The 18,913-nt window shown below is 32.3% G+C and overlaps 1 protein-coding gene and 1 non-coding gene across 2 annotated transcripts in view; one reads left to right on the top strand and one right to left on the bottom strand.

The window, feature by feature from the left end:
• rk (G-protein coupled receptor rickets) overlaps positions 1-18,913 on the bottom strand; it is a 244,405-nt gene that overhangs the window by 141,322 nt on the left and 84,170 nt on the right. The gene's annotated exons all lie outside the window — the stretch shown is intronic.
• TRNAQ-UUG (transfer RNA glutamine (anticodon UUG)) lies at positions 4,942-5,013 on the top strand. Its single transcript has one exon. It is a non-coding gene; the product is annotated as a tRNA-Gln (tRNA).

Here is an 18,913-nt window from a genome sequence, read left to right as displayed (position 1 = left end):
AAATTTGATAATTTAAAATAATTGTCCTGTAATTTTGTCTTGACGGTTTTTCATATAAACAGATTTCCACTGTAATTCCATTAGGAACAGTTTTCGAAAAATGTAAATACCTACATCCAATAAAATGTTTTCAAATTAAAAACTAATATTACGTTTAGAGTCAATTCCATTGCACCCATTAAATCCATTACGACAGTTTTCGAAAAGTGTAAAGACATCTAATAAAATGTTTTGAAAGTCATTATAATAGAACGTTTAGAGTTATGAAATCCATTGGATTTCAAATGTCAATTTCATTGCGTATAGTCAAATAAATCTTCGTTGTAAATTCAATGGATTTTATTTGAAATATACGCTATGAAATGTACTATTGAAATCTAGTGGATTTCGTAAATCTATTTAAAGTGATTGCTGACACAATTTTTGGAAAATGTAAAAAATGGGCGATAAAAAACCTACGGTATTAATAGTGCAGGTTTTCTATTGCCCATGTCGAAATTTTCCAAAAATTGCTTTAATGTGCTTACTTCGAAATCTGGATATATGGAGGCTGATTCCGCAAGCGATGTGGTCTTTAATGCCTTTTGTTATTTTCGAAGGATTCTTTAAGCGTTGAGAATATTGGTCTGTATTAAGCCCTAAACACATCCAACGTTTGAGTAAAGTTTTCTGTCATTTCTGGTAGATGAATAAAATACAAAGTGCTGCCAAGTTTAAATTTTTCTTTATCCTTCTTCCAGAAATGACACAAAACTTTACTCAAACTTTGGATGTGTTTACAGCTTTAATGAACTAAAGTGTGGCATATTGCGATAAAAAAATTGAATTTTAATTCGTTAGAACCATGACACTAGTGCCTAGGTAGTGCTATCTCTCCAGCTGTTCGAATATGAAAAGTCCAAACCCTTTATAAAAAAAATATTTTTGTTGTAATTTCCCCAACAACATAAAGAAAATTTTGACATAACATCCCTGCGGAACTTTTCTCAACCAGTTGATAAAATACTTACTTACTTACTTAGCTGGCCCATTACAGAACATTTGTTCTAAAGGCCGAACTAAGAAGAGATCTCCATTCCTCTCTATTTGTTGCTTTGCACTCTGGAATACCGCGCCTTTTCATCTCATCATCCACTTGTTTGCGCCATCTATTCCGTGGCCTGCCAATTCTGCGTGCACCGCCATGTGGCATGTATTCATACGCCTTTTTAGCGAGTTCATCATCGCTCATTCTTATGATATGGCCTAGCCAACGCAATCGCTGCATCTCGATACGTTTAACAATATTGATGTCGTTGTATAGCAGATACAGCTCGTGGTTCATGCGACGCCGATATTCACCGTCAACGCAGATTGGTCCGTAGATCTTTCGAAGAATTTTTCTCTCAAACACACCAAGCACTGCCATGTCTGCTTGCGCAAGTACCCAGGCTTCGGAGCCATACATCAGCACGGGTAGTATCAGTGTTTTGTAGAGCGTTATTTTTGTTTGACGAGATGTGGCTTTGTTTTTAAACTGCTTACTTAATCCAAAGTAGCATCTGTTGGCCAATACAATTCTTCTTTTTATTTCACAACTGATGTCGTTTGTTGTGTTGACGGAGGTGCCGAGGTAGACGAAGTCTTTTACTACCTCAATATTACTTAATCCAAAGTAGCATCTGTTGGCCAATACAATTCTTCTTTTTATTTCACAACTGATGTCGTTTGTTGTGTTGACGGAGGTGCCGAGGTAGACGAAGTCTTTTACTACCTCAATATTATAGGAACCAACTTCCACAGTCGGTCCTCAATGGACGCATTGCGCGTCGACACCATCAACTTGGTCTTCTCACCGTTTACCGCCAGACCCACTTTAGCAGATTCTCCTCCGACCTTTATAAAGGTATCAGTTACTTCTTTTACTGATCGACCCATGATGTCTATATCATCAGCATAAGCAAGTAACATGCGACTATTGGTGTAGATTGTGCCACTTCTTTTGACGTTTGCCTCTCGTATAACCTTTTCTAGCAGGATGTTGAAGAGGTCACACGAAAGGCTGTCTCCTTGTCTGAAACCTCTTTTGGTACCAAACTCTTCGGAGAGGTTCTTTCCTATTTTAACTGAGGACCTCGTGTCAGTTAAAGTCATTTTACAAAGCCGGATGAGCTTTGCGGGAATACCAAATTCAGACATGGCTTGGAATACCTTTGAACGCAGCGGGCTGTCGAAGGCTGCTTTATAATCGACAAAAAGGTGATAGGTGTCGATCTGCATCTCTTGGGTCTTCTCCAGGATTTGCCGCAGGGTAAGTATCTGGTCAATGGTGGACTTGCCAGGTCTAAAGCCGCATTGGTATGGTCCAATTATCTCGTTGACCATTGGCTTTAGTCGTTCGCACAATATCCCTGACACGATCTTGTAGGCAATAGGGAGTAGACTTATGCCCATATAGTTAGAGCATACAGTCTTATCTCCCTTCTTGTGGACGGGGCACAGGATACTCAGGTTCCAATCGTCGGGTACTCGTTCTTCCTGCCAGATGGTGCTAACTAGCTGATGAATACACCTTATCAGCGTGTCGCCTCCGGTTTTGAACAGCTCGGCTGGTAAGCCATCGGCCCCTGCTGCCTTATTATTCTTCAGCCGATTTATTGCTGTCTTTACCTCATCTTGGCTGGGCGGTGTACATTCAATACCATCTTCTGGGATTGGGACTGTGGTATCTTCGTCGTCTTCGCTGCTATTGGATACCAACAGATTTGAAAAATGTTCTTTCCATATCCTGAGTACACTATCTGTATCAGTTACCAAATTACCTTGCTGGTCTCTACAGGAGGATGTGCCTGTACCAAAGCCATCAGTTTGATGCTTGACTCTTTGGTAGAATTTTCGGACTTCATTCTGGCTCCTGTACATCTCGGTTTTTTCACACTCCTGCTTTTCCATCTCTCTATTTTTCCTGCGGAAAAGACGTTTCTCCTCTCTCCTTTTCTCCCTGTATCTCTCTCGTGCGCTACGCGTTGCTACGGATTGTAAAGTAGCCTTATATGCCGCATTTTTCTTTTCGATGGCAGCACGACACTCCTCATCATACCATGGATTCCTTGGTGGAGGTCTCTGGTATCCAAGTATGGATTTTGCGGCTGTTTGCATGGAGTGGGCAATGCTTTGCCATTGCGCTGATATGTTATCGGGATGAGGAGGGCTTTGATTAAGCAATTGGGCTAGTTGAGTGGAATATGCTGTGGCTATCTGTTGTGATTGCAGCTTACCGATGTCTAACTTTCGTGTTGTGTCTGTTCGTACTTTGTTTGCTACGTTTAAGCGGGTGCGTACCTTTGCTGCAACAAGGTAGTGGTCCGAATCAATGTTTGCGCCTCGGAACGATCGTACATCCACATCTTAACCGATTTCGATATAATTTGGCACATTTATTTCCAGACCGAATTCAGTCACACGTTCCAAATATCATTGAAATCGGACTTACGAGTATATAGCGTGTTTGGTGCAGAAAATACGCGAAATCGGTCGAAAATATATATGGGAGCTATATCCAAATCTGAACCGATTTCGATATAATTTGGTACATTTATTTCTAAACCGAATTCATCGAATTCGGAAATTTATAGCGTGTTTGGTACAGAAAATACGTGAAATCGGCCGAAAATATATATGGGAGCTATATCCAAATCTGAACCGATTTCGATATAATTTGGGACAGTTATTTCTAGACCGAATTCAGTAAAGCATTCCAAATTTCATCAAAATCGGACGTATATAGCGTGTTTGGTAGAGCAAATACGTGAAATCGGGCGAAAATATATATGGGAGCTATATACAAATCTTAACCGATTTTCACCAAAAGCAATAGCGTTCTTCCTATGGCTAAAAAAATTGTAGTCCCCAGTCTTCAGCTGAATCGGACAAAAAATGCGACTTGTACGTTGCGAACAAAAATACATGGACAGACGGACGGACTCAGAAAGTGATTATATGTATATCCACAAAAGGAACTATGGGTCTGTTTCGTTTCCTTTTGTACCACAGTGTGGTGTAGCGTATAAAAAATGGACAACTGACTAGCTTTACATTACTTTTCAACTAGTTATCAACCAGTGTGAAAGTAGTCAGTTACATAACAACTATTCTACAACCAACTATATATTAGTTGAAAAGTCATCTAGTGATCAACCAGTTGAAAACGTTGAATGTTCAATAGTGTGTTTTCGACGCAAATAATTCTGATATACGCATTCGTAATTATTTCGATATAAATGCAACATACTATGGAACAACAAGGAATCATACTGGAAACAACTACTTTCAAAATAAAAGCAAAAGAGAAAATTAATATACATAAATCAAAAGTAAATAAAAAAATATTTTTCACTCTCTTTAAGACAAAAACAACATTTTTAAACTGACTATAAAAAGTCAAAAAATAGTTAGATATAAATTGGTTAAAAATAGTTGATTTACAACTAGTTAAAAGTAATGCAGAGATGCACAATTGTCCACTGCCTAGTTCATCCCCATGTTAAAATACATAGTTAGTTGGCGTAATGGAAAATAATTGAAAAATAACCATTTTGCAACCGGTCAAATGTTTTATTGTTTCGTTATGTTTGTATTATTATTAATTTTTACAAGGAACACTTCTGGAAAATTTCGACCGTGTTGTGGGTGATCGCCTATGTTATAAACTACTTTTAAACTAATTTATTTCCCCGCAAGAATATTCAAAATTTTACGATACCACCACCTTGGTAAATGTTCCATGGTTAGAACCAAGCACCCCCAACCATTTTGCAACCGGTCAAATGTTTTATTATTTCGTTATGTATTATTAATTTTTACAAGGAACATTTCTGGAAATTTTCGACTTTTACTTCTAATTTTGTACTTGGATGAAAATCAGTTTCAACAAATTTACGACAGAAAACAGTTTTCACCACTGGTTCTATGGTGTAATGGTTAGCACTCTGGACTTTGAATCCAGCGATCCGAGTTCAAATCTCGGTAGAACCTGAAAGCTGTTTCAGCAAGAAACAGTTGACATACAGTTTGGCAAGGAATTGTTTTCAATACTGCAATTTTTTGAAAATTACCTTATTTTAACGAATTACAACAACAAATTTGTAGAAAAATGTTGGAATTTTTGTACAGACTATTTTGTTTACCTGTTTACTTTAAACTAATGACAATAATTAGTGAAATTGACCAAAAACAACAACAACAGCAACGAAAATACAAGGAATACCTCTTTTTATGACGCCAAACAAATGTTTTCAAACTCAATGAATGCATCATAAAATCAAGTTTTTTTTCGCGATTTTTTTGCAATTAGGATTTTTTTGACTTTTTATTCAAATGATGGTATGTAACCTTCACGTGTAATGACATTCAGTCATTAATTCATCATCGGAAGTGTAACAAAGAAGTCACATTTAAAGAAAACAATGGCGGGGAAACGGGTTTCTGTAGACATTATAAATTAATATCTTCCAACTATATGAGTGGTAAATCTGTTCGAGGAATCGTTAATATTACTTCCCTTAACCAGAGGACTGTGTATAACATCATATACCGGGCCTTAAAAGAAGGAAGACTTTATCTGAACACATCACCAGGAAGGCCAAAGAAGATATCAGGGCGTATTAAGATAGTTATTCTTAAATCCGTCTACGATAATCCCCAAATTAGTACAAGGGAATTGTCCATTCAACTAGAAAAGGATTTTGGACTAGGTGTGTCCCGCGAAACGGGTGACGTAGGGGATGGAAGATACCAAGGAACGGTCTTGACCGGTTTTAACATGGCAAAGCCCAGGATTTATCTTGGTCCCTCTTTCATCTCAAGTGGACACTGACCTCCCACGGGTGTCACCTGGGGAACTGCCTTTAACAACCGTTAAAGGTAGTAAGCAACATGTGCCGCGCGTTCACCCATAAGAACGTTAAAAACTTGGGTTTGGGAGTCGGGTTAGTAACCCTCCCCTAGAAAAAACAGCCTACTATGAAAAAACGAAAGAAAAGAAAAACAAACCCCTCTAAAGTTGACGAACCCCGCAAACGTTTTAAGGACCATGATCTGCGAATCTGCACCTGGAATGTTCGCACTCTTTATAGAGAAGGTGCAGTCTTCGCATTGGCAGACGTACTTGAAAAGTACAAGGCCGATATTACTGTCATACAGGAAATACGATCGATTGGGAAATGCGTCACAACAACACCTAAAGGTGACGCACTGTATTATAGCTGCCATGACGTAAAGCATGAGTTTGGTTGCGGATTCGTAGTTAGTCGAAGACTAAAACATCTGGTACCCAGCTTCACCCCAGTGAATGAAAGACTTGCTGCAATTCGAATAAAAGCTAAATTCTTCAACATCAGCTTTATTTGCGCGCATGCTCCCACTGAAGAAAAGGACGAACAGACCAAAGATATATTTTACGAGCGCTTAGAAGAAACATATGACCGTTGCCCTGCCCATGACATTAAAATCATGCTGGGCGATTTTAATGCCAAAATTGGAAAGGAGAATATCTTTGGGCCAACAGTCGGGAAATTCAGTCTCCACAGTGAAACATCTGACAATGGTATGAGGCTGATAGACTTTGCAGCTGCAAAAAACATGGTAGTTAGCAGTACCAGATTTAATCATCTCGATATTCATAAGGGCACCTGGCTGTCTCCAGATCAAAGAACAAGTAATCAAATTGATCATGTTGTGATAGATGGAAGACATTCATCCAGCGTGTTGGATGTACGATCGTTCCGAGGCGCAAACATTGATTCGGACCACTACCTTGTTGCAGCAAAGCTACGTTCCCGTCTAAACGTTGCAAATAAAGCACGAACAGACACAACGCGGAAGTTGGACATCGATAGGCTGCAAACACAACAGATAGCCACAGCATATTCCACTCAACTAGCCCAATTGCTTAACGCGAGCACTCCTTGTCCCGATAACATAACAGCACAATGGCAAAATATTGCCCACTCCATGCAAACAGCCGCAAAATCCATACTTGGATTCCAGAGACCTCCACAAAGGAATTCATGGTATGACCAGGAGTGTCGTGCTGCTACCGAAGTTAAAAATGCGGCATATAGAGGTACTTTGCAATCAATAGCAACGCGTAGCGCACGAGAGAGATATCGGGTGAAAAGGAGAGAAGAGAAACGTCTTTTCCGCAAGAAAAAGAGAGAAATGGAAAAGCGGGAGTGTGAAAAAATCGAGATGTACAGGAGCCAGAATGAAGTCCGAAAATTCTACCAAAGAGCGAAACATCAAACAGATGGCTTTGGTACAGGCACATCCTCCTGTAGAGACCAGCAAGGTAATCTGGTAACTGATACAGATAGTGTACTCAGGATATGGAAGGAACATTTCTCCAATCTGCTGGTATCCAATAGTAGCGAAGACGATGATACCACAGAACCAATCCCAGAAGATGGTATAGAATGTATACCACCTGGCCAAGATGAGGTAAAAACAGCAACCAATCGGCTGATGAATAATAAAGCGGCAGGAGCCGATGGCTTACCAGCCGAGCTGTTTAAAACCGGAGGCGACGCGCTGATAAGGTGTATGCATCAGCTAGTTAGCACCATCTGGCAGGAAGAACGCGTACCCGACGATTGGAACCTGAGCATCCTATGTCCCGTCCACAAGAAAGGAGATAAGACTGTATGCTCCAACTATAGGGGCATAAGTCTTCTCCCTATTGCCTATAAGATAGTGTCAGGGATATTGTGCGGACGACCAAAGCCAATGGTCAACGAAATAAATGGACCATACCAATGTGGCTTTAGACCTGGCAAGTCCACCATTGACCAGATATTTACCCTGCGGCAAATCCTAGAGAAGACCCAAGAGTTGCAGATCGACACATTTCACCTTTTTGTCGATTATAAAGCAGCATTCGACAGTCCCCTCCGATCAAAGGTATTCCATGCAATGTCTGAATTTGGTATCCCCGCAAAGCTCATCCGGATTTGTAAGATGACTTTAACTGATACTAGGTCCTCAGTTAAAATTGGAAAGAACCTCTCCGAAGAATTTTGTACCAAAAGAGGTTTCAGACAAGGAGACAGCCTTTCGTGTGACCTATTCAACATTTTGCTGGAAAAGGTAATACGAGATGCAAATGTCAAAAGAAATGGCACAATTTACACTAATAGCCACATGTTACTTGCTTATGCTGATGACATAGACATCATGGGACGATCAGTAAAGGAAGTAACTGATACATTTAGGAAGGTCGAAGCAGAATCTGCGAAAGTGGGTCTGGTGGTAAACGGCGAAAAGACCAAATTGATGGTGTCGACGCGCAAAGCGTCCATAGAGCTCGGACCAACTGTGGAAGTTGGTACCTACAATTTTGAGGTAGTTAAAGACTTCGTCTACCTCGGCACTGCCATAAACACAACAAACAACATCAGTTGTGAAATAAGAAGAAGAATTGTATTGGCCAACAGATGCTAATGTATGGCTCCGAAGCATGGGTACTTGCGCAAGCAGATAAGGCAGTGCTTGGTGTGTTTGAGAGGAAAATTCTTCGAAAGATCTACGGGCCGATTTGCGTTGACGGTGAATATCGACGTCGTTTGACCCACGAGCTACATCAGCTATACAAAGACATGAGTATAGTTAAACGTTTAGAGATGCAACGATTGCGTTGGCTAGGCCATATCATGAAAATGAGCGATGATGAACCCGCTAAAAAGGCGTATGAATACATGCCATATGGCGGTGCACGCAAATCGGCAGGCCTAAGCTTCGATGGAGCATACAAGTGGATGAAGAAATGAAAAGGCGCGGTATTCCAAAAAGTCAAGCGAAAAACAGAGAGGAATGGAGATCTTTCCTTAGTTCGGTCTATGGAACAAATGTTCTGTAATGGCCAAGTAAGTAAGTAAGTCAGGTTGATCATACGCTCATAGCGTAAGGTTTCACCGTTGTGTCACGCTGTATGACTATCACATTGATCTTGTTGATGTCTACCACGCGATGAATATGTAAATATTTACAACTAAGTCAACAGCCACAGTCTTCACCACATTACTGCGGAAATGAAGCTCTCACTGAATGTGCATATCGATGGGTCAATAATTCTGACCACTAATTACTCCAAAGTCCTTGGTTCATATTCGATACCTTATACAACTCGTCCGCTTATGTCGCAGCAATATTCGATAAGATAAAATGTAGGAACAAAGTTTTCCAGGTTTAAGCCCAAAACCTCAATGTTTTGTCATCGCCAATTTCAAAACTATATGTATATGGAATTTCCTATCGGAGTCCGTATTGAAACTAACAACGATGTACGTTGGCATTTCGGAGAGAAGAGACTGTCTTACCAAAATTAGTGGATATGGGCCCACGTTTCAGTATAATCCCAAAATATAATTGTACCCACAGGCTACAGGTTTTATTGCTTTTTTGTGTACCGTACCTCTCAATATGCTTTTTTTATAATATCGACCAATAACAAAAGTGTGCCTCTTCTATTTTGGGTATCACATGGTCGGCTCCGTCCCGCATATAACCTTTAATACTTGTTTTCTTTGTGATGATGAAATTGCCGAATGTTGACCCTTATGAGGTCACTATTGAACTCTTTACTAACCCAAACTCATTTTCATCACCATCACCATAATATGGAGAAAAAGAGCAAAACAACAAACAAATTTAGAAGCAAATTTGTTTTGCCCATGAATGAAATTCTTTTGGAAAGTTTTTTTATGATAATTTCTTAGATAAATGCAATTTTCTCAATAAACGGACATCAAGTCATGGATGGATGGATGGATGGGATGGATGAAAGAAAAACACTATTTTTCTATGGCAGATTTAATTCGAATAATAATGGTATGAAATGGCAAAAACGCAAATTTACAGAAAATGAAGAAAAAACAACTATTGTTGTTCTTGGCACACAAAACTGCAGGAAATATGAATGAATATTTAGATTGTGTGTGTGTTTTTTCTTTTGTTTCAGTTTTGTTTTTCTGGTCTGCTCCACAAAGACCAACTAACGCACACACAATTGCTCTGTTCATTCATTGAACACCAAATATTTTGTGATTTTTTTCTTTTCTCGAAGCACATCAAAAAACCATAAATTATGAATAAATAATAAAATTGCATTCGGAATATATAAATTAAGGAAATATTACGCAAAAATAATTTTCAAGCAATTTATCATTGAAATGCTGAAATGTCAATAAACACCACAAAAAATAATGGCAAGCAACCAGGGGGATTCCACAAAAACAAGAGAAAAAAGACATAGGGCACAGTAGGTTATTGTTATCCACAGTAGGTTATGGTGGCGGGATATTGGCTTTTTGTCTTGTGGCTGCAACTTAACAGGTTTTTGCGTTTGTCTGAATTACTTAAACAGATAAAAAAATGTTAAGCCATTCATTACCGCACGAAATTCAATCGAGTTTTAAATCATTCATCAGTCTGGACAATGAATGTTGCCTCTGGTTTGTTTCGTGGTCATACGTATGTACATATGTATATACATATGTGCATACATATTTTTAGTGAGTGTAAATAATTGCATTGTTTTTAATAAATTTACTGCAAATGATTGAAAACGTGTTTGCATACCTAAGTAAAAATGGAATGACCCAGTACCCCACAAAAAAGAAATACTTTTTAAGGTCTAGTGGCAGAATGTTTGGTCAAGGACTATTAGAACCAAAAGGAGGGGATACCGAGGTTTCAACGAGGAAACCGCGTAGACTTATCTTGGCCCCCATTATAGAAAAAGACAAATTTACTCTTGGAAAGATGTACTTGCAATGTATAAGGTCTATATTTCGGAAATACGATAAACTGAGACAGAAAAAATATTTAGAAAAAAATCCACGCTTATGAAAAAATATTTAGAAAAAAATCCACGCTTATGAAAAAATATTTAGAAAAAAAATCCACGCTTATGAAAAAATATTTAGAAAAAAAAATCCATGCTTATGAAAAAATATTTAGAAAAAAAATCCACGCTTATGAAAAAATATTTAGAAAAAATCCACGCTTATGAAAAAATATTTTGAAAAAAATCCACGCTTATGAAAAAAATATTTAGAAAAAATTAACGCTTATGAAAAATATTTAGAAAAAATACACGCTTTTGAAAAAATATTTAGAAAAAATCCACGCTTATGAAAAGATATTCAGAAAAATCCACGCTTATGAAAAAATATTTAGAAAAAATCCACGCTTATGAAAAAATATTTAGAAAAAATCCACGCTTATGAAAAAATATTTAGAAAAAATCCACGCTTATGAAAAAATATTTAGAAAAAATCCACGCTTATGAAAAAATATTTAGAAAAAATACACGCTTATGAAAAAATATTTAGAAAAAATCCACGCTTATGAAAAAATATTTAGAAAAAATCCACGCTTATGAAAAAATATTTAGAAAAAATCCACGCTTATGAAAAAATATTTAGAAAAAATCCACGCTTATGAAAAAATATTTAGAAAAAATCCACGCTTATGAAAAAATATTTAGAAAAAATCCACGCTTATGAAAAAATATTTAGAAAAAATCCACCCTTGTGAAAAAATATTTAGAAAAAATCCACCCTTATGAAAAAATATTTAGAAAAAATCCACGCTTATGAAAAAATATTTAGAAAAAATCCACCCTTGTGAAAAAATATTTAGAAAAAATCCACGCTTATGAAAAAATATTTAGAAAAAATCCACGCTTATGAAAAAATATTTAGAAAAAATCCACGCTTATGAATAAAATATTTAGAAAAAATCCACGCTTATGAAAAAATATTTAGAAAAAATCCACGCTTATGAAAAAATATTTAGAAAAAATCCACGCTTATGAAAAAATATTTAGAAAAAATCCACGCTTATGAAAAAATATTTAGAAAAAATCCACGCTTATGAAAAAATATTTAGAAAAAATCCACGCTTATGAAAAAATATTTAGAAAAAATCCACGCTTATGAAAAAATATGAAAAAATATTTAGAAAAAATCCACGCTTATGAAAAAATATTTAGAAAAAATCCACGCTTATGAAAAAATATGAAAAAATATTTAGAAAAAATCCACGCTTATGAAAAAATATTTAGAAAAAATCCACGCGTATGAAAAAATATTTAGAAAAAATCCACCCTTGTGAAAAAATATTTAGAAAAAATCCACCCTTATGAAAAAATATTTAGAAAAAATCCACGCTTATGAAAAAATATTTAGAAAAAATCCACCCTTGTGAAAAAATATTTAGAAAAAATCCACGCTTATGAAAAAATATTTAGAAAAAATCCACGCTTATGAAAAAATATTTAGAAAAAATCCACGCTTATGAAAAAATATTTAGAAAAAATCCAGGCTTATGAAAAAATATTTAGAAAAAATTCACGCTTATGAAAAAATATTTTGAAAAAATCCACGCTTATGAAAAAAATATTTAGAAAAAATTCACGCTTATGAAAAAGGGAACTGATGAAGTTGTTTGGTGACAACTGAAACTATAGTATTCCCTACCCTTCGCCCGCAACTAATCAATTTCATATCCACTTTAAAATATTTTGTTGTTATTCAAACAATTGAATTGCAACAAATTATGGACTCGAGCTGAAATAAACACAAAGATGTAACTTATGAAAAATATTTAGAAAAAATTCACGCTTATGAAAAATATTTAGAAAAAATACACGCTTTTGAAAAAATATTTAGAAAAAATCAACGCTTATGAAAAAATATTTAGAAAAAATCCACGCTTATGAAAAAATATTTAGAAAAAATCCAAGTTTATGAAAAAATATTTAGAAAAAATCGACGCTTATGAAAAAATATTTAGAAAAAATCCACGCTTATGAAAAAATATTTAGAAAAAAACCACGCTTATGAAAAAATATTTAGAAAAAATCCACGCTTATGAAAAAATATTTAGAAAAAAACCACGCTTATGAAAAAATATTTAGAAAAAATCCACGCTTATGAAAAAATATTTAGAAAAAATCCACGCTTATGAAAAAATATTTAGAAAAAATCCACGCTTATGAAAAAATATTTAGAAAAAATCCAAGCTTATGAAAAATATTTAGAAAAAATCCACGCTTATGAAAAAATATTTAGAAAAAAATCGACGCTTATGAAAAAATATTTAGAAAAAATCCACGCTTATGAAAAAATATTTAGAAAAAATCCACGCTTATGATAAAATATTTAGAAAAAATCCACGCTTATGAAAAAATATTTAGAAAAAATCCACGCTTATGAAAAAATATTTAGAAAAAATCCACGCTTATGAAAAAATATTTAGAAAAAATCCACGCCTATGAAAAAATATTTAGAAAAAATCCACGCTTATGAAAAAATATTTAGAAAAAATCCACGCTTATGAAAAAATATTTAGAAAAAATCCACGCTTATGAAAAAATATTTAGAAAAAATCCACGCTTATGAAAAAATATTTAGAAAAAATCCACGCTTATGAAAAAATATTTAGAAAAAATCCACGCTTATGAAAAAATATTTAGAAAAAATCCACGCTTATGAAAAAATATTTAGAAAAAATCCACGCTTATGAAAAAATATTTAGAAAAAATCCACGCTTATGAAAAAATATTTAGAAAAAATCCACGCTTATGAAAAAATATTTAGAAAAAATCCACGCTTATGAAAAAATATTTAGAAAAAATCCACGCTTATGAAAAAATATTTAGAAAAAATCCACGCTTATGAAAAAATATTTACAAAAAATCCACGCTTATGAAAAAATATTTAGAAAAAATCCACGCTTATGACAAAATATTTAGAAAAAATCCACGCTTATGAAAAAATATTTAGAAAAAATCCACGCTTATGAAAAAATATTTAGAAAAAATCCACGCGTATGAAAAAATATTTAGAAAAAATCCACGCTTATGAAAAAATATTTAGAAAAAATCCACGCTTATGAAAAAATATTTAGAAAAAATCCACGCGTATGAAAAAATATTTAGAAAAAATCCACGCTTATGAAAAAATATTTAGAAAAAATCCACGCTTATGAAAAAATATTTAGAAAAAATCCAGGCTTATGAAAAAATAATTAAAAAAAATCCACGCTTATGAAAAAATATTTAGAAAAAATCCACGCTTATAAAAAAATATTTAGAAAAAATCCACGCTTATGAAAAAATTTTTAGAAAAATCCACGCTTATGAAAATATATTTAGAAAAAAATCCAAGTTTATGAAAACATATTTAGAAAAAATCCACGTTTATGAAAAAATATTTAGAAAAAATCCTTGCATATAAAAAAAATATTTAGAAAAAATCCACGCTTATGAAAAAAATATTTAGAAAAAATCCACGCTTATGAAAAAATATTTAAAAAAATCCACGCTTATGAAAACATATTTAGAAAAAAATCCACGCTTATGAAAACATATTTAGAAAAAATCCACGCTTATGAAAAAATATTTAGAAAAAATCCACGCTTATGAACAAATATTTAGAAAAAATCCACGCTTATGAAAAAATATTTAGAAAAAATCCACGCTTGTGAAAAAATATTTAGAAAAAATCCTCGCTTATGAAAAAATATTTAGAAAAAATCCACGCTTGTGAAAAAATAGTTAGAAAAAATCCACGCTTATGAAAAATATTTTGAAAAAAATCCAGGCTTATGAAAAAATATTTAGAAAAAATCCAGGCTTATGAAAAAATATTTAGAAAAAAAATCCAGGGTTATGAACAAATATTTAGAAAAAAATCCAGGCATATGAAAAAATATTTAGAAAAAAATCCAGGCTTATGAAAAAATATTTAGAAAAAAATCCACGCTTATGAAAAAATGTTAAGAAAAAAAATTCAGGCTTATGAAAAAATATTTAGAAAAAAAATCCAGGCCTATGAAAAAATATTTAGAAAAAAAATCCAGGCTTTTGAAAAAATACTTAGAAAAAATCCACGCTTACTAAAAAAATATTTAGAAAAAATCCACGCTTATGAAAAAATATTTAGGAAAAATCCACGCTAATGAAAAAATATTTAGAAAGAATCCACGCTTATGAAAAAATATTTAGAAAGAATCCACGCATATGAAAAAATATTTAGAAAAAATCCACGCTTATGAAAAAATATTTAAAAAAAAATCCACGCTTATGAAAAAATATTTAGAAAAAATCCATGCTTATGAAAACATCTTTAGAAAAAATCCAGGCTTATGAAAAAATATTTAGAAAAAATCCAGGCTTATGAAAAAATATTTAGAAAAAATCCACGCTTATGAAAAAATATTTAGAAAAAATCCAGGCTTATGAAAAAATATTTAAAAAAAAATCCACGCTTATGAAAAAATATTTAGAAAAAATCCACGCTTATGAAAAAATATTTAGAAAAAATCCACGCTTATGAAAAAATATTTCGAAAAAATCCACGCTTATGAAAAAATATTTAGAAAAAATCTACGCATATGAAAAAATATTTAGAAAAAATCCACGCTTATGAAAAAATATTTAAAAAAATCCACGCTTATGAAAACATATTTAGAAAAAAATCCACGCTTATGAAAACATATTTAGAAAAAATCCACGCTTATGAAAAAATATTTAGAAAAAATCCACGCTTATGAAAAAATATTTAGAAAAAATCCACGCTTATGAAAAAATATTTAGAAAAAATCTACGCATATGAAAAAATATTTAGAAAAAATCCACGCTTATGAAAACATATTTAGAAGAAAACCGCGCTTATGAAAAAATCTTTAGAAAAATCCACGCTTGTGAAAAAAAATTTAGAAAAAATCCACGCCTATGAAAAAATATTTAGAAAAAAATAACGCTTATGAAAAAATAGTTAGAAAAAAATCAACGCTTATCAAAAAATATTTAGAAAAAATCCTCGCTTATGAAAAAATATTTAGAAAAAATCCTCGCTTATGAAAAAATATTTAAAAAAATCCACGCTTGTAAAAAATATTTAGAAAAAATCCACACTTATGAAAAAATATTTAGAAAGAATCCACGATTATGAAAAAAATTAGAAAAAATCCACGTTTAAGAAACAATATTTAGAAAAAATCCACGTTTAAGGAACAATATTTAGAAAAAATCCACGCTTATGAAAACATATTATGAAAAAAAATCCACGCTTATGAAAAAACGTTAGAAAAGATCCACGCTTATGAAAAAACGTTAGAAAAGATCCACGCTTATGAAAAAACGTGTAGAAAAGATCCACGCTTATGAAAAAATATTTAGAAAAAATCCACGCTTAAGAAAAAATATTTAGAAACAATCTACGCTTATGACAAAATATTTAGAAACAATCTACGCTTATGACAAAATATTTAGAAAAAATCCATGCCTATGAAAAAAATATTTAGAAAAAATCCACGCTTACGAAAACATAATTAGAAAAAATACACGCCTATGAAAACATACTTATGAAAAAATATTTAGAAAAAAATTCACGCTTATAAAAAATATGTAAAAAAATCCACACTTATGAACAAATATGTAAAAAAATCCACACTTATGAACAAATATTTAGAAAAAATACACGCTTATGAAAACATATTATGAAAAAAAAAATCCACACTTATGAACAAATATGTAAAAAAATCCACACTTATGAACAAATATTTAGAAAAAATACACGCTTATGAAAACATATTATGAAAAAAAAAATCCACGCTTATGAAAACATATTATGAAAAAAAAATCCACGCTTCTGAAAACATATTATGAAAAAAATCCACGCTTATGAAAAAATGTGTACAAAAAATCCACTCTTATGAAAAAATATTCAGAAAAAATCCACGCTTTTGAAAAAATATTTAGAAAAAATCCACGCTCATGAAAAAATATTTAGAAACAAACCACTCTTATGAAAAAATATTAAGAAAAAAACCACGCTTATGAAAAAATATTTAGAAAAAATCCACGCTTGTGAAAAAATATTTAGAAAAAATCCACGCTTGTGAAAAAATATTTAGATAAAATCCACGATTATGAAAAAATATTTAGAAAAAATCCACGATTATGAAAAAATGTGTAGAAAAAATCCACTCTTATGAAAAAATATTCTGAAAAAATCCACGCTTTTGAAAAAATATTTAGAAAAAATCCACGCTCAAGAAAAAATATTTAGAAAAAATCCACGCTTGTGAAAAAATATTTAGAAAAAATCCTCGCTTATGAAAAAATATTTAGAAAAAATCCACGCTTATGAAAAAATATTTAGAAAAAATCCACGCTTGTGAAAAAATATTTAGAAAAAATCCTCGCTTATGAAAAAATATTTAGAAAAAATCTACGCTTGTGAAAAAATAGTTAGAACAATTCCACGCTTATGAAAAATATTTTGAAAAAAATCTAGGCTTATGAAAAAATATTCAGAAAAAATCCAGGCTTATGAAAAAATATTTAGAAAAAAAAATCCAGGGTTATGAACAAATATTTAGAAAAAAATCCAGGCATATGAAAAAATATTTAAAAAAAAATCCAGGCTTATGAAAAAATATTTAGAAAAAAATCCACGCTTATGAAAAAATGTTAAGAAAAAAAATTCAGGCTTATGAAAAAATATTTAGAAAAAAAATCCAGGCCTATGAAAAAATATTTAGAAAAAAAATCCAGGCTTTTGAAAAAATACTTAGAAAAAATCCACGCTTACTAAAAAAATATTTAGAAAAAATCCACGCTTATGAAAAAATATTTAGGAAAAATCCACGCTAATGAAAAAATATTTAGAAAGAATCCACGCTTATGAAAAAATATTTAGAAAGAATCCACGCTTATGAAAAAATATTTCGAAAAAATCCACGCTTATGAAAAAATATTTAGAAAAAATCCACGCATATGAAAAAATATTTAGAAAAAATCCACGCTTATGAAAAAATATTTAAAAAAAAATCCACGCTTATGAAAAAATATTTAGAAAAAATCCACGCTTATGAAACAATATTTAGAAAAAAGTCCACGCCTATGAAAACTTATTGAGAAAAAATCCACGCCTATGAAAATTTATTTAGAAAAAATCCACGCTTATGAAAAAATATTTAGAAAAAAATCGACGTTTATGAAAAAATATTTAGAAAAAATCCACACATAAGAAAACACCTTTAGAAAAAATCCAGGCTTATGAAAAAATATTTAGAAAAAATCCAGGCTTATGAAAAAATATTTAGAAAAAATCCACGCTTATGAAAAAATATTTAGAAAAAATCCAGGCTTATGAAAAAAATATTTAGAAAAAATCCACGCTTATGAAAAAATATTAAGAAAAAATCCAGGCTTATGAAAAAATATTTAGAAAAAATCCACGCTTATGAAAAAATATTTAGAAAAAATCCACGCTTATGAAAAAATATTTAGAAAAACTCCACGCTTATGAAAAAATATTTAGAAAAAATCCACGCTTATGAAAAAATATTTAGAAAAATCCACGCTTATGAAAAAATATTTAGAAAAAATCCACGCTTATGAAAAAATATTTAGAAAAAATCCACGCTTGTGAAAAAATATTTAGAAAAATATAAAAAAAATATTTAGATAAAATCCACGCTTATGAAAAAAATATTTAGAAAAAATCCAAGCTTATGAAAAAATATTTAGAAAAAAACACGGTTATGAAAAAATATTTAGAAAAAAAACACGGTTATGAAAAAATATTAAGAAAAAATCCACGCTTATGAAAACATCTTTAGAAAAAATCCACGCTTATGAAAATATATTTAGAAAATATCCAGGCTTATGAAAAAAAAATATTTAGAAAAAAATCCACGCTTATGAAAAAATATTTAGAAAAAATCCACGCTTATGAAAAAATATTTAGAAAAAATCCGCGCTTATGAAAAAATATTTAGAAAAAATCCACGCTTATGAAAAAATATTTAGAAAAAATCCACGCTTATGACAAAATATTTAAAAAAAATCCACGCTTATGAA

The sequence above is a fragment of the Musca autumnalis genome, unplaced genomic scaffold (assembly GCF_047663935.1).
Source record: "Musca autumnalis isolate F117 unplaced genomic scaffold, ASM4766393v1 scaffold_2, whole genome shotgun sequence".
In the NCBI taxonomy this organism is placed as follows: Eukaryota; Metazoa; Arthropoda; class Insecta; order Diptera; family Muscidae; genus Musca; species Musca autumnalis.
Note: the sequence above shows the minus strand (reverse complement) of the source record. Positions and strands in the feature narration are given on the sequence as shown.